The 24,211-nt window shown below is 46.7% G+C and overlaps 1 protein-coding gene across 1 annotated transcript in view; it reads right to left on the bottom strand.

Moving 5' to 3' along the window:
* Positions 1–24,211, bottom strand: part of PCNX1 (pecanex 1) — a 269,570-nt gene that overhangs the window by 208,039 nt on the left and 37,320 nt on the right.

The raw sequence follows: 24,211 nt of genomic DNA, 5'->3' as shown, positions 1-24,211 counted from the left end.
TTCCAAAATTGCAAATGGCTTTGAAATATATTTCTTACAACTTGACATGCACAGAAAACACAGAACATTCTGTCTGTGTTTCAAGAACAGTGCTAATGTTTAAAGAACAGTGGGCCAAGAACTGGGGAAACCAGGTTCAAATCTCAGTTCTGTTGTTCCTTGTGATCTTGGCCAAGTCACTTAACCCTTCACCGTTTCAGGTACAAACAGATTGTGAGCCCTCAAGGGACAGAAGAATACCTACTGTACCTGAATGTACACTGCTTCAATAATTTCTAATATACTGCCTACAAGCCTGAAAACTGAAACATACTGGCCTCTCAAAATTAGTGGGATTCCTACCGCACTGTTCTTTATGCATAAAATAGATAAATCTGTAGACACTTAATTCAAAAAATTTCTTTTTTTTTACCCCCATTTACTAAGCTGCAAGGCAATGCCGACACTTTGAATGGGCTGTGTGTCGGCATTAGCGTGCAGATTACTAAACGGGGGGGGGGGGGGGGGTCCTAAAAGACCTTTGATGAAAATCATTGAACCTATTTAGATTCTAGATGACTTTCAATAAAATGAGCCATTAAAATAAATCCTACGTCTGTCTTAACATAGTCCCACCTGTACTCATGTTGTTTATGAGCAACTACATTGATTTTATAAGTCTGAACAGTAAATAACTATTAAGATTTCAACCATATAATCCAAGAAAAAAAAAATGTTCAGTGTTCTGTAAAATTAAGCAACATGAATAAAACTTCTACTTGAAAAAAAAAAAAACAATAGGTCAGTGTTCATACAGTTTACCACTTAAAAGATCTACCTCCACAACTTAAAAGCAAGTGGGGTAAAGAGGGGTAAAAAGCGGATACATGACTAATGGGGGTACTACACACGTTTCATATAGAGTAGCAGTCTATGAAGCCATCATAGGAGATCCTCACGAAGGGGAAGAGGGACAGGAGAGCAGCCTCTGCTCAAGAGTGTAGCTTTTCAGTCAAAAGCAGAGGGAAAAATGGTACAGAAGGGAACTACAACAGCCAGGCATCCAAATGGCAATTGAAATTTAATGTCAACAAATGCAAAGTGATGCACATTGGGAAGAATAATCCAAATCACAGCTACCTAATGCTAGGGCTCAACTTAGGAGTCGTAAAAAAAGATCTACCTCAGAACAACACCGACATTGAAAACTTCATCAATAGTTTGGATCCAACCCCTGGAGAATACCCTGCTGACCGAACTTGGTCAAACCACACTCCTCACTGCCGAAACAGTCTGCAAGGCGATCAAAAGGTTCTCTAAAACCCACTGTAAATTGGATACCTGCCCCAGCTACCTAATAAAATCCGCCCAACCGCTTCATAACAGACCTCACATCACACCTAAACTACACGCTTCAACAAGGTCTCTTCCCCAAGGAAAACGGTAACATCCTACTCATCCCAATACCAAAAGATACCAAGAAAAATACAAACAAAATCACCAACTACCGTCCAGTAGCATCTATCCCACTGGTAATCAAATTGATGGAAAGCATGGTAACCAAGCAACTTACTGATTATATAGACAAATTCTCAATACTACATGAATCACAATCAGGATTTCGCCCCCTCCACAGCACTGAAACAGTACTAATTACTCTTTTAGCCAAATTCAAGTAAGAAATAGCAGCAGGTAAAAGCATACTTCTCCTTCAATTCGGCATGTCCAGTGCATTCAACATAGTAAACCATAATATACTACTAAGACTCCTAGACTACTTCGGGAACGGAGGAAATATAATTAGTTGGATCATGGGTTTCCTAACCACTAGAACATATCAAGTGAAATCAAATTCAAACATATCATCACCGTGGAAAGCAGACTGCGGAGTACCACAAGGATCACCACTATCACCAATCCTCTTCAACCTAATGATGCCCCACTAGCCAAGTCCCTATCTGACCAAGGTCTTAACCCTTTCATCTATGCGGACGATGTCACAATATACATTCCCTATAAATATGATCTGACAGAAGTCACCAACAAAATTAAGCTCAGCTTAAACATTATGGACTCATGGGCAAATGCATTTCAACTAAAACTTAACACAGAAAAAATACACTGTCTCATCCTCTCATCCCAACACAACACGAACAACCCATCAAATATAAATACACCAGATTACACCCTCCCCATCTCAGACAGCCTGAAACTCCTCGGCGTTACAATCAACCACAACCTTACACCTAGAGAGCCACGTGAAATCCACAACTAAGAAAATGTTCCACTCAATGTGGAAACTCAAATGCGTGAAACCATTCTTCCCGAGGGAAACATTCCGGAACCTGATACGAATCAATGGTACTAAGCCACCTAGATTACTGCAACGGAATTTATGCGGGATGCAAAGAACTCAAAGAAACTTCAGACCACTCAAAACACGGCATCCAGGCTTATATTTGGAAAAACCTGATTCGAAGCGCCAAAACCCCTCCGAGAAAAACTGCACTGGCTCCCAATCAAAGAATGTGTAGCTTCAAAATCTGCACCCTGGTTCATAAAATTATCTATGGAGAGGCCCCGGGATACATGACAGACCTCATCGACCTACCAGTCAGAAATATAACCAGATCAACACGAACATATCTAAACCTCCACTACCTAAGCTGCAAAGGTCTCAAATACAAATCAACTTATGCATCCAGATTTTCCTACATAAGTACGCAACTATGGAACGCATTACCTAAAGCCGTGAAAGCGTATAACCACCTAAACTTCCGGAAATCACTAAAAACTTACCTGTTCAAAAGGGCATACCCTACCGACCCTACTTAAATACCTGAACCCTGCAACACTACGAAACCAAAGCACGCAATGGGCATAACGAAACTCTTCCCCTATACGATTCCTTATATGTTTGTTCCACATGAACCTTATTCTACCACAATATCACTGTGTAACTGTCTATTGGTGACCGCCGTTACACTACTATGTAAGCCACATTGAGCCTGCAAATAGGTGGGAAAATTTGGGATACAAATGCAGTAAATAAATAAATAAATAAATCTAGGTAGTATTGTAGACAGTACGCTGAAATCTTCTGTCCACTGTGCGGCAATGGCCAAAAAAGCACACAGGATGCTAGGAATTATTAGGAAAGGGATGCAAAATAAGACCAAGAATACTATTAATGCCTCTGGATTGGTCCATGGTGCGACCTCACCTTGACGCACTGCTTTCGATTCTGGTCACTTATCTCAAAAAAAAAAAAAAAAAAAAAAAAGATATAGCAGAATTAGAAAGGTTCAAAACAGAGCGACCAAAATGATAAAGGGAATGGAACTCCTCACATATGAGGAAAGGCTAAAGAGGTTAGGGCTCTTCAGCTTGGAAAAGAAGCAGCTGAGGGGGGATGTTACTGAGGTCTATAAAATCCTGAGTGGTGTAGAACGAGTAAAAATGAATCGATTTTTCACTCTTTCAAAGTACAAAGATTAGGGGACACTCCATGAAGATACATGGAAATATTTTTAACACAAGTAGGAAGAAATATTTTTTCTCTCAAAGAATAGTTAAGCTCCGGAACTCAGTGCCGGAGGATGTGGTAACAGCAGTTAGTGAATCTGTGTTTAAAAAAAAGTTTGGACAAGTTCCTGGGAGAAGTCCATAGTCTGTTTTGATATGGACCTTGGGGGAAACCACTGCTTGCCCCGGGATTGGTAGCATGGAATGTTGCTACTAACTGGATTTCTGCCGGGCACTTGTGGCCACAGTTGGAAGCAGGATACTGGGCTAGATGGACCACGTCTGACCCAGTATGACTATTATGTCTTATGTCAGGCAGCCCAAATCAGAAGCAATGGGGCCAACGGTGGCTGTGTGATTGGAAGCAGTAGGAGCAAATCCTGACGAAGCAGGAGAGGTAGAGGTGACACGAACAGCAGCCACACGGACTAAGACCACAGGAGGTCTGTTGGGGGGTTGTACAGCCTGAATCTGCAAAGGTAGGAAGAGAAATATGGGATTGGCAGCAATACCATTGGCCTGTATCAGGGGCACTTGAGCTACAGGACCAGTAAGACCAATGGCAGACTGCACAATATATGAGGAGAGGAGAGAAAGAGAAAGAAATGGCAGTGGTGGGGATGGCTAGGGAAAAGTGAAATTTAGCCATGCCTGCTGATTTCCTTTCCTTTAGTCCTACTGAACCATCCTGCACGATTGGATCGTATTCCCTTCCTACCAGCAGGTACAAAGTGACTTTTCCCAGAAACATCGGTGTAAGAGCTAGTGGCCTGCAAAAAACTCCAGTATGCCTCTGCTCATAGCTGAAGGTTCCATATACCACACCTATGCCCCCAACCACTGCAGCAACAATTCAATTAACAGAAAATTGCTACCACTACCACTAGAGAGAAACAGAAAACTCAGTAAGTCTTTTGAATCAAAGTTCTCCAAGGAGCGTCACTGGATGGCAAGGCAGGACTAAAGAAAAGGGAATTAACAAACATGCGGGAACCACCTCGTTCAGGCCTTCCACAGAACCGAACATGGGAGCAAACCCCGCCCACCGCCGGACTGCACAGGATTCAAAGTGGCAAAAAGAGCAGGGTAATCCCTTACCCAAGGCCGACCCCAGACGTTCCACGATCCAGTGCAGCAGTGGGAACCAGCTCCGATTGGGCCCTCCACAGACCCGAATGTGGGAGCAAGCCCCGCCCACCACCAGACAGCACAGGATTTAAACGAGACACACACTGGCAAGGCACACGGCTTTAACAGGAAGTAACCACCCGCCTCTAAGAGCCCACACCGCTTCCAGAAATCCCATACAAACCAACAGAAAGTACAGTGAGGCTGAACTCTCACTACTATTCTCCACTTCAGACCAGAGTGTGCCCTGGAATCATATGATTTATGGTAGCAATATCTAACAGGACTCAGGTCCAATCATTCACAAATCTCCCAGACGACTCCCCCCACGAGCTAATCTCCAAAGAGAGAAAATTTTATCCTCTGTTACAGTATCTATTTTGCTCTGATCTGTACTTTTTACCCGTTACACTACAAATACTGTGGTGCAGTACTGATATCTAACCACGTAATTACTATTCTTTGATCTGTAGATTGCTGTGATCTGTATTTTACCCCTGCACTATTACTGCAGGTATTACTATTCTTCATCTGTAGATTGCTCTGATCCGTATTTTCCCTCTGCACTATATATTACTATAGTGCAGTACTGATATCTAACCATGTAATTACTTTGCTCTCAGTATTGTACTTTCTGTACTATAGGCTATGACAAGGCAGCAGTGTTCTTTATCCAGGATTCCCAGATCCTGTCACTCACAACCTCTTGAACAACTCGCTCCTATAACGCAAGGCTCTTGTCCTCTGACATCCCAGCTATCTAAATTTAATATCATTAGTTATCCATTGTCATCTCAAACACAATATAAAAATGTCAGCCCCAGGACACAGATACTTCAAAATCTTCCTATTCACACTACTCCTACTTTCCTCCACCCACCCAACACCAAGGAACGGGTTAAGACTGAACTAAAGACTTGCCACTTTCTAGAGGCTTTCCAATGCCCCTAATATCCTGTAGGTAGGCCCTGGCACCATAAGGTCTTTTGAGAGTGCTCCCCCTTCCCAGTGTATTTTCCTCCCCCCTCTTTACTATCATGATTATTCTAGTTCTCCCTCCTTCCCTTTGCTTGGTGTGTAGTCATTCTCTCTTTTCTTCTTCCTCTTTCCTCTAAGTCTGTAAACCACTTAGTTGGCATCGCCGATAGGCACGATAGCAAGTGCTCAGGCCACTTATTGGAAGAAGGCCCAAGTGGTTTCGCCAGAGGATGAGTCAAGTCGAGTGCACTCATAGGCCATAAGGCACCCGTTTGGTTCCTGCAAATATAGGCAGCCTTGATAGCTGCCGTTTTATCCAGTGTGCAAAGGAAGCCTTTCACACTGTCTGGCCCTTTTGGGGCCATAGAAAAAAGGATGAAGAAATAATCAGATAAAAGTTGTCTGTCTCCTGCAAGTACTGAAACAGACCTCTGCGGACACCTAGTCTATGGAGCCTCCTGGCCCTTGAGTCTGCACCCTGATCCAAAAAGGAGGGCAAGCAGACCTTTCGATTCATATGGAACGGTGAGCTCACCTTCAGGAGGAATAAAAGAACCAAGCTGATGGACACCTAGTACTCCATGAAAGAGATACGGAGACTCCGACACTCTCCTGGCTGAAGCAATAACCACCAGAAAGACTGTGTTCAAGGTAAGATCCTTGAGCAAAGCAGCCCTCAGGGGCTCAACGGGAGCTCTCAAAAGCATATTAAGTACCAGATTCAAATCCCAAGAGAGAAGAAATGGTCAAACAAGAGGCCACAGAAGAGGGACCCCCCTTCAAAACTATGCAATTGTCCCATGAACTGCTAAAGAAACCCTCTAGCACCTCGCTCCTGTAACATTAGAGAGCTACTAAGTGAATTTTGGGGAAGTTAAACACTAAATCCTGGCACAACCCCTGCTGTATAAAGCTGAGCATCTCCAGGATTTAAGTTTTCCATGGGTTGAAGGAGCACTGTTGACAGCATCCCTCGAAAGCTTTCCAGACCCATATGAAAACCAAGAGAATCTCTCTCTCACTAGGTGTCATATTTCAAGGGTCAAACCGAAAGCCAGAAGGGATTCGGATCCTCCATTTCCACAGGAATAAGAACATAAGAATAGCCATATTAGGTCAGACCAATGGTCCATCTAGCCCAGCATCCCGTTTCCAACAGTGGCCAATCCACGTCACAAGTACCTGGCAGAAACCCAAATAGTAGCAACAATGGGTCTGAGAAACCTACACGCCCTGGGAAGAGGAAGTGGTTCTCCACCATGAGCTTCAAGCCAATCCAGAACCACCAGAAGAACCAGGAAGGGATGACATGCTATTCTCTCTGAAGGACCTGACCAATTAGAGACGATGGCAGAAAGATGTACAGAGATTCCTCCCCAGGCCACTGCTGAAACAAGGGATCTATTTTCATCGAGGCCATCTCTTTCCTGCAGCTAAAGAAACATTCTGTCTTTGCATTTCCACTTAAGATCATGAGGTTAAAAACAGGCCTTCCTCACTGGTGCAGGAGGAGCTGGAAAGGCTGTCTGCCCCATCTTGGAGCGGCTGAGGAAGTTCACCTGAACACTGTCCTTGCCAGCTATAGCGACTGACAACAGCATTAGGACGTTTGACTCCACCCAATGACAAAAGGCTGATGTTTCCAGTGCCATTTCTTGTTGATACAATCAACAGCCGTCACATTGCCCGACATCACTTGGACAGCTCTCCCCAAAGCAAGGGAGGGGAAAGACATGCCCCCCAACCAAGACGACTTGCATTGGTGATTGTGACCACCAACCAGTCAGGTGAATTCCATGGACTCTCCCCCCTCTCCTGCAAGAGGTGACTGGTGCAGTCTCACCAGGCAGCATAGATCTCTAAGGGGAGGAGCAAACAATGGTCAAAGCCCTGGAAGGCAGGCTCACACTATGACAAGAGGCTTGCTTTGAGAGGACATACGTGTGCTAGAGCTCAGGACACATGTGGGCCTGAGCTCAAGGCACCACATCAGCCATGGATCCTAGATGCTGGAGATAGTCCCAGACTCAAACTGCACAGGTTGTACTTCTGGGCTTGCAACTTGTCCATGTGCTCCTCCATAAAAAACATTCTGTAGGCTGTATCAAACTGGAAACCCAGGTATTCCAAATTCTGAAACAGAGACAAGTGGCTCTTTGCCTGATTCACCACCCAACCCAAGCACTTCAGGAGCTGGGTGACCTGAGATGTGATTGCTCTGGAGTCCACTTCAAAGACAGAACAGACAAGCCAATCATCCAGGCAGAGATGAATCTGAATGCCTAGCAGCGCAGTTGTGCCGCCACCACCACCTTAAAGAAGATGAACGGGGCTGTTGTCAAACCAAACAGAAGGGCCTGAAACGGAAAATGCCAGCCCAGGACACAACAACACAGGACACTCTTGTGGTCTGCCCTGATGGAACTATGTAGGTAACCCTCCAAAAGATAAGGGAGTTCAGAAACTAGCCTAGACGGACAAAGATGATCACAGATCGTAACATCTCCATCCAAAAGCACAGGACCGTCAGGCAGGCATTGACCCCTTTTAGGTCAGAACAGGCTAAGGTGTCACCTTTCTCTGGGACCACAAAATAAATGTAGTAGGTACCTTGCACCCTGCTATAAAAGCAACAGGTTCCACCAGACCCAGAAGATACTGAAGAGTGACCAAGATAGCCTGATGCTTTTCAGCCAAGTCATACAACAAGATCACAAAGGCATTGTGGACTGGATGAGCAAACTCCAGAGTGTAGCCCAACTGATATCCTCAATGACTGATTGATCCAAGGTGACATGGGCCCACTTATGGCTGAAGGTGGCCAGCCTGCCCCCTTATCCAAGACAGTGAGCATTTCGGTGCACTCTCACTGTGCACCTCTGGAGCCTCTGGAAAAACCTTAGGTCCCAGAACCTCCCAACTTCCTAGGGCCATGAAAAACTCCAGCTTGAAAGTCTATTGGGGCCTGCAGCAAGCCCAGGTTGATGCCTATCCGTCCAAAACCAATCTCTTCTCCTAGGACGGGGCTTGCCCGAGTAGGCACATTGGGACCTTTACTGGTGCAACTCGGGAAGCTGGAAAGGGCAAGTCTCCCCCAGGTCCTCCCCAAAAAACACACATTGTTGAAGCAATTCAGATGCTTCTTGGAGGCTGAAGCCACATCCCAGTGGCAAAGCCAAAGCCACCTTCAGGCCACCACAACTGAGACCATAGAACAAAGATTATTTGTACCAATTATACAGGACATCTTCCAGGAAGGCTGCTCTCGATTCCAGCTGGTCACATCTGGGAAAGATACTGCAACCAATGCAACATGGCTCTAGCTACACAGCCTCCACACATGGCGGCCTGCACCTTCTTCTCATGCATCTCCATGAAAGCCAGGCCCCTTCCATGGGTATGGCAGCCTTGTCACAATTGTAACCAAAGTGTCCACCTTGGGAAACCACCAATACCTCTCCACCTCCTCAGAAGGAAGATACAGCCTGTACAGCACCTTGTATCCTGGAGGGCAATAACCGAGGGCTTCAGAGCTAAGCTACATGCTCTACCAGATCTGGACCGTAAACCAGCAATCTGGGAATGAGACAGGCTTTACCATAGAGTGTGGCCTTGCCTGCATGGCTGGGAACTAAGCTAAGGACCAGGTGCATCAGCTCTCACAACCTACTCTCTACTGAAGGTAGAGAACATATGGTTGTTTTCCCCCCACAGAGTACCGGCCCTTATAACAGTGATGTCACTGGGAGAAATCAGTTTCTCTACCTCCAATGTACAGAATGGTGCAGCTGGAGGCCAAGGAAAAGTAGATTGGTTGGTTTGGGAGGAGAAGGGGAGAGGAAAAAATGAGGCTTGTTAGGGGAAGGAGAGAGGCTAATGGGGACCAGATAATGAAGAAAACAAGAGTGCAAGTTTAAGTGATACAGTCTGGTTGGTATGAGGGAGAAACAGAAAACTAAAGAGGGGCAGGCTCCTCAGACTAAGATTAAGGACTGCATAGCCTATAAAAAGTTAGGCAAGACAAATGTATAGACTTAGTTACTAGAAAGTGTTGCACAATCAACACTGAGGCAAATTAAGAAAAACAGTATTACAGAATGTTTTACTAAAAAAAAAAAAAAAACATTTCTTGAAACCTGGGAACTCCTGGAAAACCTTAAAAAACAAATTCCTCCAGGCTTTCTATTCTGCACCAAAGCAAAAAGATAAAAAATGTGGTTTCCCAGAAGAACATTTCATCCCCCCAATATAACATGTTGATTAGAATAAAACTGCACATCTTGCAATGGATGTGCTCCAAAATGTTCAAACAGGAATTAGTAATACAAAGAAACAGAAAAGCTGCTTGTGATGATTGTTTTGCTTATGTCTAGACAACATTCACAGAGGAGGAAAGCATTCAGTTTTTAACTAGTGACTAATCTTCCTGTCTATGCTCCAGGCTGCTGCCTTATATACATTTCTTCATAGCCTGGCCAAAACGGTCAGTGATTTTGAGCAAACAGATCATCATCTTTGCCCTTAGCCTACTACATAATAGCAAAGTGGCAATATGCAATTAGTGCAGTGAGCTGAGAACCTAAGGAACTAGGTTCAACTCCCACTGCAGCTTTCTGTGACCCTGGCAGCGATGGGGACAGGGATAGAGCCCGTGGAGGTGGGATGGGTCAGAGGACAGAGCCTGTGGGGATGTGGACAAACTTTGTCCCTGTGTCATTTTCTACTTTAAAGCCTGTTAATTAACTTGTTTGAGTGATGCAGACGACAATATTTTGATTTTTTTGGATAAACAAGCAAACATGCTGGCCACAACTAGCAAAATTTGCATGGGGGATACTGTACATTCCTGCTACCAGCACATCTCCTAAGAAGACAAGCTGCTCATTTTTACTATTGTTTTCTATTTGTGATTTATAAATAGCAGTTGCATAGCAAATTGTTCCTTTTTATACTTTAATAAAAAGATTTAAATATAAAATCAGAAGTGTTCGAGGCTTCTGCAGATGAGGCCACAGAACCCATGGGGATGGGGCAGGGACGGAGACAGAACTTGTGAGGGAAGGTTGGGGACAGAGACAAACTTTGTCCCTGTGTCATTCTCTAGCAGGGTGCTATGACAGGAACTCAGGGACACCGAAACAGCAAGCTGAAGGTAGAGAAAAATACTGTAATCTTTCAGGAGGCACCACAGCTTATTACCAGTGATGTCATTGGTAGAACTCAGTCTTTTCTCTACCTCCAGCTGCTGGTAGGAAGGGATAACCCATTTGAGCAGGACAGTTGAGCCGATGATTTGAAACAGGTACTGGCATGCTTTTCCAAGCTATGCACACAAACAATATGGCTCAGGTACTAGGAAGTCACTATACTTAGAAACCATTAAACAAGCTATATGATTCAACCACTAAGCTTCCAAGCAGATTTCACAAAAAAAGAAAATAAAAACACACATCTGAATCACTAAGAGCCAGACAGAAGTCACAGAAGAGGGCAAAGAAAACAAAACACCAGTATGGTAAAAGACAACTTCGACAAAATAAGACCCAAAGCAGCCACTTTTTGGCATCAGGGGTATAACATCTGCAACAAATGTAAATGTTTAAAAAAAAAAAAAAAAACTAACAAGTTTGATAATTCTAACAAATGTGCAATGAAATATATCGTCAGATATTCAAAACACTGTGATAAATATACAGTGTTTTGAATATATAACAGGCACAAATATTATGTCCTGCCAATATCATGTCCTAACCAATCATATGTTTTCTAGAAAAATGTTATTTTTGAATTATTAAATGATATTACACACCAATATGGTTCACTGCATATTTGTTAGAATTATCAAACTTGATTACTTATTTGTGGCTGCATTTACAAAGCTGCGCTACCATTAGCAGCACCCTGAATGCAAAAGAAGCTCATGGGAATAGAATGGGACTTCTTCGCATTTAGTGCACCACTAATCATAGTGCAGTTTTATAAAAGCAGCCCTTATTTTTTTTAATATAAAATATTTATATTTGTTCCAGACATTGTCATACCCCTGATGCAGGCAGATGCTGGAAAGTGGTTGTGTCATGTCTTATGTCTAGTATTTTTTTGCCAATAAAGTTGCCTTTTATCATATTGGTGTTTTGTTTTCTTCACCGCTTTCTGTGACTACTTGTCTCTGACTTTGATCACCTTTGGTATGATCAGCCTCTTTCGCTTCACTAAGAGCCAATCCAGCAAGGATAGGGGTGTAGAAGCAGAAGGGAGGCTTGTTGGGAAAAAACATGTCTCATGCATTTACTTCCAACCCCTATGTGTGTGAGCAAGAAAGAATGTGCTTGACCAGGAACAAGGCAAAGAGAGGAGAATAGTATTTTGAAAGCAGCAGTTCCATGTTTCACTTTATCAAATTTTCTATGCTGCTGTCCCATTTTTGGAGAGGGGCGTGTGGGGAGAGGGACAACACTTTATTCCTGTGCAACCCCCCCTCCCGGGGTCCAATGTGATTCATTTTTGAACTTGATGTGTCTTTTTCCCAGTTTCCATCCCCCCCCCCCCCCCCCCCCCCCGATGCTAAGTTTATCCTGGTCCATTAAATTATGGCAGTTATTTTGCCCCTAGGCAGCCAGCCATTCTCAACCCTTTATATATAAATTTCCAAAAGTTAAGTTGGAAAGAATAAAAAGTCTAAAATATTGTTTTGTAGTACAGATCACAGATCAGTCCTTTAAAGGAAATATGGCCCAGTGATATTCATATACAACAGATATCCATGTTTAGCTGCTCATCTGTTGCATTATATGAACTATATAGAGAGTAGCTACTTATGCTTCTATACCACAACAACCTTTGTTCCTTAAAAATGTTGTCATTTCACACACAGTTTTAATAATACTCTCTGTATCTGAAACAGTCTATAAAACATGTCTATTAGGTATCCAACTACTATACTGGGTAGCTCTGTTATTTGAATTTCAGTGCTGTTAAATGTGTATATTTTTTATACTGTTTCATGGCAGTCCTATTATTAGGTTTAAATCTGCTATACTCAAGTTTACCTCATTTATTGTATTTAGGCTTATATTTGGCCATTTTTACTATTATGCTGTTAACAAAAGGGAAAATTAGGTTCTTACCTTGGTAATTTTCTTTCCTTTAGTCATAGCAGATGAAGCCATTACGTATGGGTTGTGTCCATCAACCAGCAGGGGGAGATAGAGAGCACTCAACTTTTCACAGTGCCTCATGGCCAGCCAGCTCCACTGCCTCTTCAGTATTTGAAGCTTCCAAAGCAGTATGGCAAACCGCAATGGGAATAACATGAACTTTCCTCACAGCGAACGATGGCCCCATAACAAGGGCATGAACTCAAAAGGAGGGAATGAACACATCCTCCTGGAGGGAATAAACTCGTCCTCCTTAGTGTATAACTGGAGGGGATACACGCAACCTCCTGGAGGGAATAAACTCATCCTCCAAAACATAAACTGGAGGGAATGGACTCATCCTCCTATAAGTGAACATGAATCCTGAAAACTGTTTTCCAACTTTCTCCCAAGGAAGGAACTTCAGGAAACAAGAACAGAACCTGAAACAGATTCACAGCATACAGACAATCATACAGGGAGGGCTCATGGCTTCATCTGCTATGACTAAAGGAAAGAAAATTACCAAGGTAAGAACCTAATTTTCCCTTCCTTGTCATCAAGCAGATGAAGCCATTATGTATGGGATGTAACAAAGCAATCCCTATATAGGGTGGGAACAGGTCACACCACGCGCTAGCACTTGTGCACCAAAACGCGCATCCCTCCTAGAAGACACATCCAGCCTGTAATGTCGAGCAAAAGAGAGCTTAGAAGCCCATGTTGCTGCACTGCATATCTCTTGACGAGAGAGTGCTCCAGTTTCAGCCCAAGAGGAAGAAATCGCTTTGGTAGAATGCGCCTTAAAGGCTACAGGCAGAGACCGGCCGGCAAGCAGATAAGCTGAAAAGATAGTTTCTTTGAGCCAGCGTGCAATAGTGGCTTTAGACGCTGGAGACCCTCTGCGAGGACCTGATAGCAAAACAGATGATCAAAGATCCTGAAAGAGATAATAACTGGCAGATACTGCAGCAGAGTCCTGCGCACATCCAACAGGTGCAACTGCCCAAAAGATTCTGGAAACTCCTCCTTATCAAAGGAGGGCAAGAAAATAAGCTAGTTTAGGTGAAACACTGAAACCACCTTAGGCATGAAGGAAGGCATGGTCCGAACCGTGACCCCGGACTCTGAGAATTGCAGAAATGGGTCTCTACAGGACAGCGCCTGGAGCTCTGACACCCATCTCGCCGAAGTAATGGCCACCAGAAAAACGGCCTTTAGTGTCAAATCTTTCTCCGATGCTCGCCGAAGCGGCTCAAAAGGAGAAGCCTGCAGGGCCTTCAAAACTAGCCCCAGGTTCCAAGCTGGACAGGGTGCTCGCATGGAAGGCCGGAGCCGAAGCACCCCACTAAGAAACCGTGCCACATCTGGATGAGCAGCTAAAGACACGCCTTCAACCTTACCACGAAGGGAGGCCAACGCTGCCACTTGCACTCGCAGGGAATTATAGGCCAAGCCTATTTGTACACATCCTGCAAAAAGTCCAGAATCAGCGAGACAGGAGCCCGCATGGGTGTGATCGCTTTTGAAGCACACCAAGACTCAAACTGGCGCCAAATCCTGGAATAAGCCACAGAAGTGGAACGCTTGCGGGCCTGCAGGAGAGTGGAAATGACTGTGTTTGAATAGCCTTTGTCCCTCAATTGCGCCCTCTCAATCGCCATGCCATAAGACCAAAGCGGCAGGCGTCCTCCACGGCTACCGGGCCCTGTGACAACAGGTTCGGTAGCAGAGGTAAAGGAAGGGGAGCCTCCACTAGCATCTGTCGGAGGTCCGCATACCAAAGCCTCCTGGGCCAATCCGGGGCGATGAGGACCACTTCTCCTGGGTGCAGCCGAATCCGCAGGAGCACGCGCCCTATCAAGGGCCACGGAGGGAACACGTATAGTAGGCCCGGAGGCCAGGGCTGAGTCAAGGCATCCAACCCTGCCGAGCGAGGATCTCTCCATCTGCTGAAGAAGCACGGGACTTTGGCATTTGAACTTGTCACCAAAATTACTAATTAGGGGATAACTTTTAATTCCAGAGTCACTTTTAATATCTATTACACATAGATTAAATACGCCACCTCCAATCATCTGTATGCATCACAATACAAGTGCTGTGTGCTCGATGACTAACTCAACAGTCCACCATATCTGTTCCATATTGTGTCGGTTCCCCAATGCAGGACCGCATTTCACAAATCTTCCTCAGGAGGAACCACCATCAAATTTATTCTACATATCAAATGGCTGCATGCCGGATTGAAACTCCCTTAGGGCTGAGCCTCAGACGCTGCAGGCTGGCATCTGTCACTACTAGACACCAATCGGGGAGCACCAGCGGCATTCCAGGAAGCGATGAGGGGGCCGGCGCACCATCATTGAGAGGGTCGCCCCTGAACTCCAGGCCTAGAGCCGATGGCTGCGGAACGCTTGTCCGAGCGAAAGGAGTTCCTCTGCTGAAAAACGGGCACGAGAAGTGAACTACTACTACTACTACTAACTAGCATTTCTAAAGCGCTACTAGGGTTACGCAGCGCTGTACAATTTAAACATAGAAGGACAGTCCCTGCTCAAAGAGCTTACAATCTAAAAGACAAGAAAACAATCTAAAGACAAGTGAACAATCTAGAGGACGAGTGAACAGTTAGTCTGATAGGGTGGATAGATTGGGGTATTTTATATATCTCGAGTGGTTAGGCGCCGAAGGCAGCATTGAAGAGGTGAGCTTTAAGCAGAGATTTGAAGATGGGTAGGGAAGGGGCATGGCGTATGGGTGAAGGAAGATTGTTCCAGGCATGGGGTGAGGCAAGGCAGAATGGGCGGAGTCTGGAGTTAGCAGTGGTGGAGAAGGGTACTGAGAGAAGGGCTTTGTCCTGTGAGCGGAGGTTACGGGCGGGAACATAGGGGGAGATGAGGGTGGAGAGGTAGTGAGGAGCCGCGGACTGAGTGCATTTGTAGGTAAGGAGGAGGAGCTTGAATTGTATGCGATAACTGATCGGAAGCCAGTGAAGTGATTTGAGGAGAGGGGTGATATGAGTATATCGGTTTTGGCGGAATATAAGACGTGCAGCAGCGTTCTGAACTGAATGGAGGGGGGATAGATGGCTGAGTGGGAGGCCGGTGAGGAGTAAGTTGCAGTAATCAAGGCGAGAGGTAATGAGAGCGTGGACGAGAGTTCTGGTGGTGTGCTCAGAGAGGAAAGGGCGAATTTTGCTGATGTTGAAGAGGAAGAAGCGACAGGTCTTGGCAGTCTGTTGGATATGCGCAGAGAAGGAGAGGGAGGAGTCGAAAATGACTCCGAGGTTGCGGGCAGATGGGACAGGGAGGATAGGGGTGTTATCAACAGAGATAGAGAGTGGAGGAAGAGGAGAAGTGGGTTTAGGAGGAAAGACGAGGAGCTCGGTCTTGGACATGTTCAGCTTCAGGTGGCGGTTGGACATCCATGCCGCAATGTCGGATAAACAGGCCGATACCTTGGCCTGGGTCTCCACGGTGATGTCAGGTGTGGAGAGGTATAGCTGGGTGTCATCAGCATAAAGATGATACTGAAAACCATGAGACGAGATCAGCGAGCCCAGGGAAGAGGTGTAGATTGAGAAGAGAAGGGGTCCAAGGACAGATCCCTGGGGAACTCCAACAGATAGTGGGATGGGAGTGGAGGAAGATCCATGGGAGTGTACCCTGAAGGTGCGGTGGGAGAGATAAGAGGAGAACCAGGAGAGGACAGGGCCTTGGAACCCAAAAGAGGACAGCATGGCAAGAAGTAAATCATGGTTGACAGTGTCAAACGCGGCGGAAAGATCGAGGAGGATGAGGATGGAGTAGTGACCTCTGGATTTGGCCAGGAGCAGGTCGTTGCAAACTTTAGAGAGTGCTGTTTCTGTCGAGTGCAGAGGGCGAAAGCCGGATTGAAGTGGATCGAGGATGGCATGAGAGGAGAGAAAGTCAAGGCAGCGGCTGTGAACAGCGCGCTCAAGTATTTTGGAAAGGAAGGGTAAAAGAGAGATGGGGCGGTAGTTGGAGGGGCAGGTAGGGTCAAGTGAAGGTTTTTTGAGGAGAGGTGTGACAACGGCGTGCTTGAAGGTGTCAGGGACAGTTGCAGTGGAGAAAGAGAGGTTGAGGATGCGACAGATGGCGGGGGTGACAGTATGGGAGATGGTGTTGAGTAGGTTGGTGGGGATGGGATCAGAGGAACAGGTGGTGCATTTCGAGGAGGAAAGAAGGCGGGAAGTTTCATCCTCGGTGATCTCAGGAAAAGAGGAGAAAGAGACCTGGGTAGGTTGGTTGATGGAGAGGGTTAAAGGGTGAAGAGGAGGTGGTGGCTTGGTCGTGAACTCAAGGTTGATCTTTTGCACTTTGTCGCGGAAATAGTCGGCCAGTGATTGAGGAGAGAGAGAAGGGGGAGTAGGAGCGGGGGGCACTTTTAGGAGGGAGTTAAGGGTGGTGAAGAGACGACGAGGGTTGGAGCTGAGAGAATTGGTCAATTGGGTGTAATAGTCCTGTTTTGCACGGAATAGGGAGGAGTGGAGGGAGGATAGCATGAATTTGTAGTGGAGGAAGTCTGGAAGGGTACGAGATTTCCTCCAGAGGCGCTCAGCGGATCGGGTGCAGGAGCGAAGGTAACGGATGCAAGGAGTCAGCCAGGGCTGGGGATTGGTGCGCTTTGTGGGACGGGAGATGGATGGCGCAAGGGTGTTCAAAGCAGAGGAGAGAGCGGTATTGTAGGCGGAGACCGCTTTGTCGACAGTTTCGGAGGACATGATGGAGGGGAGGAGATTAGAGATAGTAGATGATAAGGTGGAGGGGTCAATAGCCTGGAGGTTCCTGGAGGTGGTGGTTAAAGTTGGACGGGGTGGAGGGGGGGGGTGAAGAAGTGTGAATGTGATCAGGTGATGGTCGGAGAGAGGAAGAGCTGAGACGTGGAAATTGGAGGGTGAGCTGGAGGAGGAGAGGACGAGGTCAAGACAATGGCCGTCACGATGAGTAGGGGTGGTGGAGCACAGCTGGAGGTTGAAGGAGGATGTTAGGGTGAGGAACTTAGAAGCATGGGGGTCGGATAGGTCATCAGCATGTACGTTAAAGTCTCCGAGAATGAGGGACGGAGATGAGGGGTCAAGAAAGACAGAGAGCCAAGCATCAAAGTCGGTAAGGAAGGAAGGGAAGGATTTATCAGGGGGGCGGTAAATGACTGCCACTCTGAGTGGTAGCGGGTAGAATAGCCGGATGGAATGGGCTTCAAAGGATGAGAAGCAGTGAGACTGCGGTAGGTGGAGGGGTTGGAAACTACAGGAGGGTGAGAGTAGTAGCCCAACGCCTCCGCCGCGGCCAATTGGGCGGGGCGTGTGGGAGAAGAGATAGCCTCCATGGCAGAGGGCTGCAACGGAGGCAGAGTCTTCCGGGGAGAGCCAGGTTTCGGTTAGGGCGAGCAGTTGAAGGGAGCGAGAGATAAAGAGATCGTGGGTGAGAGGCAGTTTGTTGCAGACTGAGTGGGCATTCCACAAGGCGCATGAGAAGGGGAGGGAGGAGGGGGGAAGGAGGGGAATAGAGACGAGATTGGAGACATCCCGGGATCGTTCGCAAGGATAGGACGGGGACAGGTGAGGGGGACCTGGATTAGGGTTAATGTCTCCCGCGGATAGCAGGAGGAGGAGCAAGAGAGTGCGGAGGAGGGTGGGGGAGGTTGGGCGACGAAGGCGACGAAGACGGGGTGTACTGAGGAGGAAAGGGGATGGGTTAATGGCAGGAAGGAAGTGCCGAAGGTTGAGAGCCAGGAAGGAGGGGGACAAGAGGGATGGTAAGGTGAGGGATGGAGGTGAATAGGGTATTGCGGTGGCGGGCAGGGTGGGAGGGCAGCAAGTAGTTCTAATGGTAGACAGTGGGAGTGGGGGGGAAAGGAGATTAGGAAGGGACAGGGCAAGGAAGAGAACATGGACAGGGGCCATAGGTGGTGACTGAGGTGTAACAGGTGACAATATAGTGACTGAGGTGTTAAGCAACAGGTGTTAATGGGTGACTATGTAATGACTGAGGTGTTAAGCAGAACGCAGAACGCCTCGGGCGGTACCTTCTAGCTTCACAGAAGCGAGGTCTATAAGAGGAGTGGACCGCCTGGCCCTTGGAGGAAGGCCTCGGCCTATCTTCGGCAAGCGCTGGGGTTTAGGATCTCCCAGGCCTTTAACAATTTTTTTCCAACTCCTCACCAAATAGGAGAAGGCCTTGAAAGGGCAACTTCACCAACCTTTGCTTAGAGGCCATGTCCGCTGCCCAATGTCGTAGCCAAATAAGACGGCGAGCCGCCACTGCTACTGCCATTTGTTTAGCCAAACCTCTGACAATATCATAAAGGGCATCAGCCAAAAAGGGCAAGGCCGACTCCAGCCACAGAGCCACATCCGAGAAGGGCTCCGCTCCATCTCCGGGCTGTTCCACTGCCTGTTGCAACCACGCCAGGCAGGCTCTAGCAGCATAACAACTGCATGCAGACACCCGAACAGTAAGACCTGCAATTTCAAAGGACCATTTAAGTGCTGCTTCCAGCCTACGATCTTGTATATCATTGTATATCATTCAGGGCAACTCCTCCTTCCACAGGGAGGGTAGTTCTCTTTGTCACCGCAGTGACTAGGGCAGCCACAGAGCCACATCCGAGAAGGGCTCCGCTCCATCTCCGGGCTGTTCCACTGCCTGTTGCAACCACGCCAGGCAGGCTCTAGCAGCATAACAACTGCATGCAGACACCCGAACAGTAAGACCTGCAATTTCAAAGGACCATTTAAGTGCTGCTTCCAGCCTACGATCTTGTATATCATTCAGGGCAACTCCTCCTTCCACAGGGAGGGTAGTTCTCTTTGTCACCGCAGTGACTAGGGCATCTACTTTAGGCATTGCAAAGAGCCAAATGCTCCTCACGCAGAGGGTATAATTGCCCCATAGCCCTGGAAACTTTCAAAGGTCTCTCGGGGTCAGCCCACTGAGCGGAAAATAAGCTCTTGGATGGAGTCATGCAAAGGAAAGGCTCCAGCAGGCTTTTTGGTACTAGCCATCCTAGGATTCACAGAGGAGGCCGTGCCACTGTCAGGCTCTTCAATAGAAAGGACCTGTAGGGCATCTGAAATAAGCACTGGCAGCTCATCACGGTGGAAAATCCTCACCGCGGAGGGATCATCCAGATCCTGTGGTAATTCTGCACCTGACTCTGGCTCCTCAGACCACGAAGGCCTGCCAGAACTCTCCGAATCCTCACATCCCGACCACAGGGGGGGGGGGGGGGGGGAAGGAGGTACACCACAATCTGAAGGGGAATTAGCCCTTCTACGCTTTTCTTTATGCCAATTATCAGGGAAAATAGTCTCAGCGGGGGGGGGGGGGGGGGGGACAATAGAAGGGGCCTCAGACGACCCTTGAGGGAGAGCTCTTTTCAGCATGTATGCTTTATGCAATAACACCACAAAATCAGGGGAGAAAAACTCGCCCTGGGCACCCAGATCCCGTCCAGGGCTAGCCGCTCCCTGAATAGCCTCAATTTGAGGTCCCCCCCCCCCCCCCCCCCGGCTCAGGGCTCTCCATCTCTACGGAGGCCGCGCCATGCGGAGAATTCAAAATGGCGTCCGCTGCCAGTTCTGAGTGGGAAGAATCATCGCTCGCCATGCTCGGACCAGCTCTTACACCTGTACAGCATGATTAACAGAGCCCCGCTGCTGATTTGCGCTTGCTACACCGGGAACAGCGCTTTACATTCTCTGCAGCCATCGCCGAAAACGGCTGGAAAATTCAAAATGGCGGTTTCGCACCAAAAACGCCCCGATCGCGGGCCCACCCCGGAGGAATTAGAAAACACTCTTACCTCACCGGCCCGAGTATCACAGCTCCGGTCCCATAGAATAATCAAAGGAAAACCTCTGTTCCATTTTTTTTTTTTTTTTTTTTTACGCTGTGAGGAAAGCAGAGGTAATAAGAACTCCGGAGGCTCAGATGAGTGGGAAAGGCAGGGAAAGGCGAACCAATGTGCCTGCATCCACTGAGTGGGAAAGGCCAGGGAAAAGCAAGCTAATATGTCCACATCCACGGAGGCATGGGTAAGGCAGGGAAAGGGCTGACCTATGTGCCTTCAAAGTGAAGCTGCTATAGCCTCTAACACCCCGGCTAACAACTGGCAAGCCAGGAGCCACCCCCAGGCAGATTTTTGATGGAGCTCGAAGAAGCTGCAGCCACCCTGCTTGGGGAGATAGAGAATACTGAAGAGGCAGTGGAGCTGGCTGGCCATGAGGCACTGTGAAAAGTTGAGTGCTCTCTATCTCCCCCCTGCTGGTTGATGGACACAACCCATACATAATGGCTTCATCTGCCTGATGACAAGGAATTTAAGTTTTACGTTACACTGTACAGCTGTACATAGCCTTGAGTGAATCTTCATAAAGGTGGCTAATAAAGCCCAATAAAATAAAAAAAATTCTAACAATTCAGTAGCTGAGAGAAAACTGCAGTTAAATTTATGAATAAAGTAGCTAAAAATACAAGTTAACTGGGGCAGAGGAATCACACTTTTACAACACAATGATTAGATTTTGTTTTTAATAGAAAATAAAATGCTACAACTTGTTTGTACGACCCTACAATGCACTTCAAGCAATCTTATTATACTTAAACATTCCAAATCATTGCAGGACTTTTTTTTTTTTTAAGTTTACAAAAATACTTCAGAAGCATTCATTAAAGGTCATTGATGGTGTGCTATTGCACATGTTCTTCTGAGAAATTTTAAGATGAGAATGATCTCAGCTCATTTTTCATTTCCTGGTGGTTATGAAAAAGATTATATCCTGTATTTTTCACATCTATGCCTTACTACTACTACTTATCATTTCTGTAGCGCTACTAGACGTACACAGCGCTGTACACTTGAACATGAAGATACAGTCCCTGCTTGACAGAACTTACAATCTAATTTTGGCAAGCCATCTTCCATTGTCGCAGATACTCTCTTAAATTGTAAGCTATTGGAAAGGTACTTAACTGTATATGTATACAATTTGTTATTAAACTTGTCCTGGTGTAGAGTGCTAGATGCTGAATTAACCCCAAGACTGAATTCTGTTCCTTGGACTAACCAGGGATAATGTGGAGGCAGCACTCGCAGCCTGTGGGGCAATGGAGTCTCGGTCATTGCACTGTCACTGCAGCAAATATGCTGGACAGAAAAGGTAGAGGTTATAATTTATTTAGATTTAGCTCACACCCTTTTCAGTAGTAGCTCAAGGTGAGTTACATTCAGGTACACTGGGTATTTCTCTGTCCCAGGAGGGCTCACAATCTAAGTTTGTACCTGAGGCATTGGAGGGTTAAGTGACTTGCTCAAGATCACAAGGAGCAGCAGTGGGATAATAATGTAGGTTATAATGTGCAGCCGCCTGGACTCAGAACTATAGCCCACTAAAGTCCAATTCCAAAAGAGCTGGAAGCCAAAGAGAGCAAGAGGAACCCTAGACTATTTTTTAAATGTATTAAAACAGTACAGAAGAGCAAAAACACATACAATAAAACAGTATTATGGAAAAACCACATTTTCTACCATAAAGTATCTACATGTGAAGTGAAGAGTTATGCTAGCCCTCTCAGTAAAATACAGGTCAATAGCTCATAAGAGCTAGGCTTCTTAAAATCAAAATCATCTCTGATACAAAAAAGAGCTAGCTTGTAAAAATCAGTGATCACCTTTGACAGTTACATTTCACTGTAGCAAGTGCTGAACTGGTGTTATGATTGTGGTCATAACCCCTCTCAAACTTACCTTTTTCCTGGTGGTCAGCTTTGCTGGCTTCTGTTTCTTTTGTCTGTCCTTTCTGAGCTGGCTCGCTCTCTCTCTCTCTCTCTCTCTCTCTCTGTGCTGGCAGCTTCCAGCAGCATGACTCTAATTGGTTCACTTTACTACAGCTGTGTGTGTGGACTGAGTTAGCTCTACCTCTCTTTGGGTGTACTGGCTTCAAGTGCTTCACGGTGCTGCATTGGTATGGGTTGGGCCTCTATGGGTTTCAGTGTGCTCTCTGTGTTTCAGTGTGCTGCCTGGGTCTAGGGAGTGTGACATCATCAGGGAGGGCCTTGATAAGGAAATGGTGTTCTTTCCTTCAGAGCCTTTGCAACGGTTGTGTTTGCTTTAGGTAGGGTGGTGGTGTGTGCACTTCTGACTTTGTGTCTAGTTTCCCTGCTTGCTTTTGCTAAGGTCCAGGTTAGTGTGAGTGCAGTGTGCACTTGTGACTGTGTGTTTGCTTTCCTGCTTTTCCCTTGTGGTTCCCCTGCTTTTTCCTCTTGGTGCTTTGGAAGCATTGCTGTGTGTAGGGCTTTAGAAGCTCTGTTGCTGTTAGAAGTACTTCAGGGTTTGGTGGTGTTAGGAACACTACAGGTTTTGCTGTTAGAAGTACTTCTGGTGTTTGTGCTATTGGGAGCATTGCAGTCTTTGCTGTTTGTGTTTGGTGCTTTAGAAGCACAGTTGGGTCTCGTGCTTTGGAAGCACTTTTTGGCTTATGTGTTAGCTTCCCTGCTTTTTCCTTGTGGCTCCCCTGTCTTCCCTTTTAGTGCTAGGAGCTCTTCTGGTTGTTTGGTGCATAGGAGCACCTTAGTTAGTTTAGAGTTGTAGAGCACTGCTTGTAGCTTGGTGCTTAGTAGCACCTGTGTTAGCTTTGTGTTTAGTTCCCTGCTCTGTTAGTATAGGGCTTAGGAAGTCCCTTTGTTGAGCAGGGCTTAGGAGCTCCTGTTTAGGATAGGGCTTAAGAAGTCATTTTGTCAGTTTACTGTTAGGAACATTTCTGCTGGTTTAGGGCTTGGGAGCACTTAGGTCAGTTTAGGTTTAGGAGTACTTCTGTTTCCAGTCCTGGTCCCTGTGTCATCCGGTATCCAGTAAGTCCTGCCGGCCACTCAAACCCAAGGGCTCAACCCTTGGGGGGTAGTGGCCAACCGCAGGTGAAGCTGTACAGACCAATCCAGTGTGTTCCGGTCCGGTGTGTGTTCCAGTCTGGTGCGCTCCAGTCCAGTGTGCTCTGGTCCGGTGTGTGTTCCAGTCCTGTGTCCTCCAGTCCGGAGGATTGCAGTCCAGTGTTCCAGTCCTGTGTCCTCCAGTCCGGGGGATTCCAGTCCGTGTGTTCCGGCTCGCTGGGCAGTGCCTGCAGTCCCTGCCGGTGCCGGTGTGCTTGCCCGCTGCTGTCGCTCCTCGTCAGCAGCCCAAGGGCTCACGTTTGCTCCAGAGCCCGGCCCTGCGGGCTCTGAACCTGAGAACTGGCAAGGGAGGGGGCATTAGCTCTGAGACTGGCACCTGCAAGATGTCATGAGCAAGAGTTGCTATGGTTATGTACAGATAATACTGGGTCAGCTGCACCCCGGGTGAGAACATCCAAAGGAGGGGGCTAAGGGAGAGTTTGGGGAATATGCAAAGTCATCTAATAAGATGCGCTCTGAGCATATCTTGTTTATACTTAGAGCTTGAGAATA

This window comes from Microcaecilia unicolor, chromosome 9, assembly GCF_901765095.1.
Source record: "Microcaecilia unicolor chromosome 9, aMicUni1.1, whole genome shotgun sequence".
Taxonomy (NCBI): Eukaryota; Metazoa; Chordata; class Amphibia; order Gymnophiona; family Siphonopidae; genus Microcaecilia; species Microcaecilia unicolor.
The sequence above is the reverse complement of the archived record's forward strand: the minus strand, read 5'-3'. Positions and strand labels throughout refer to the sequence as shown.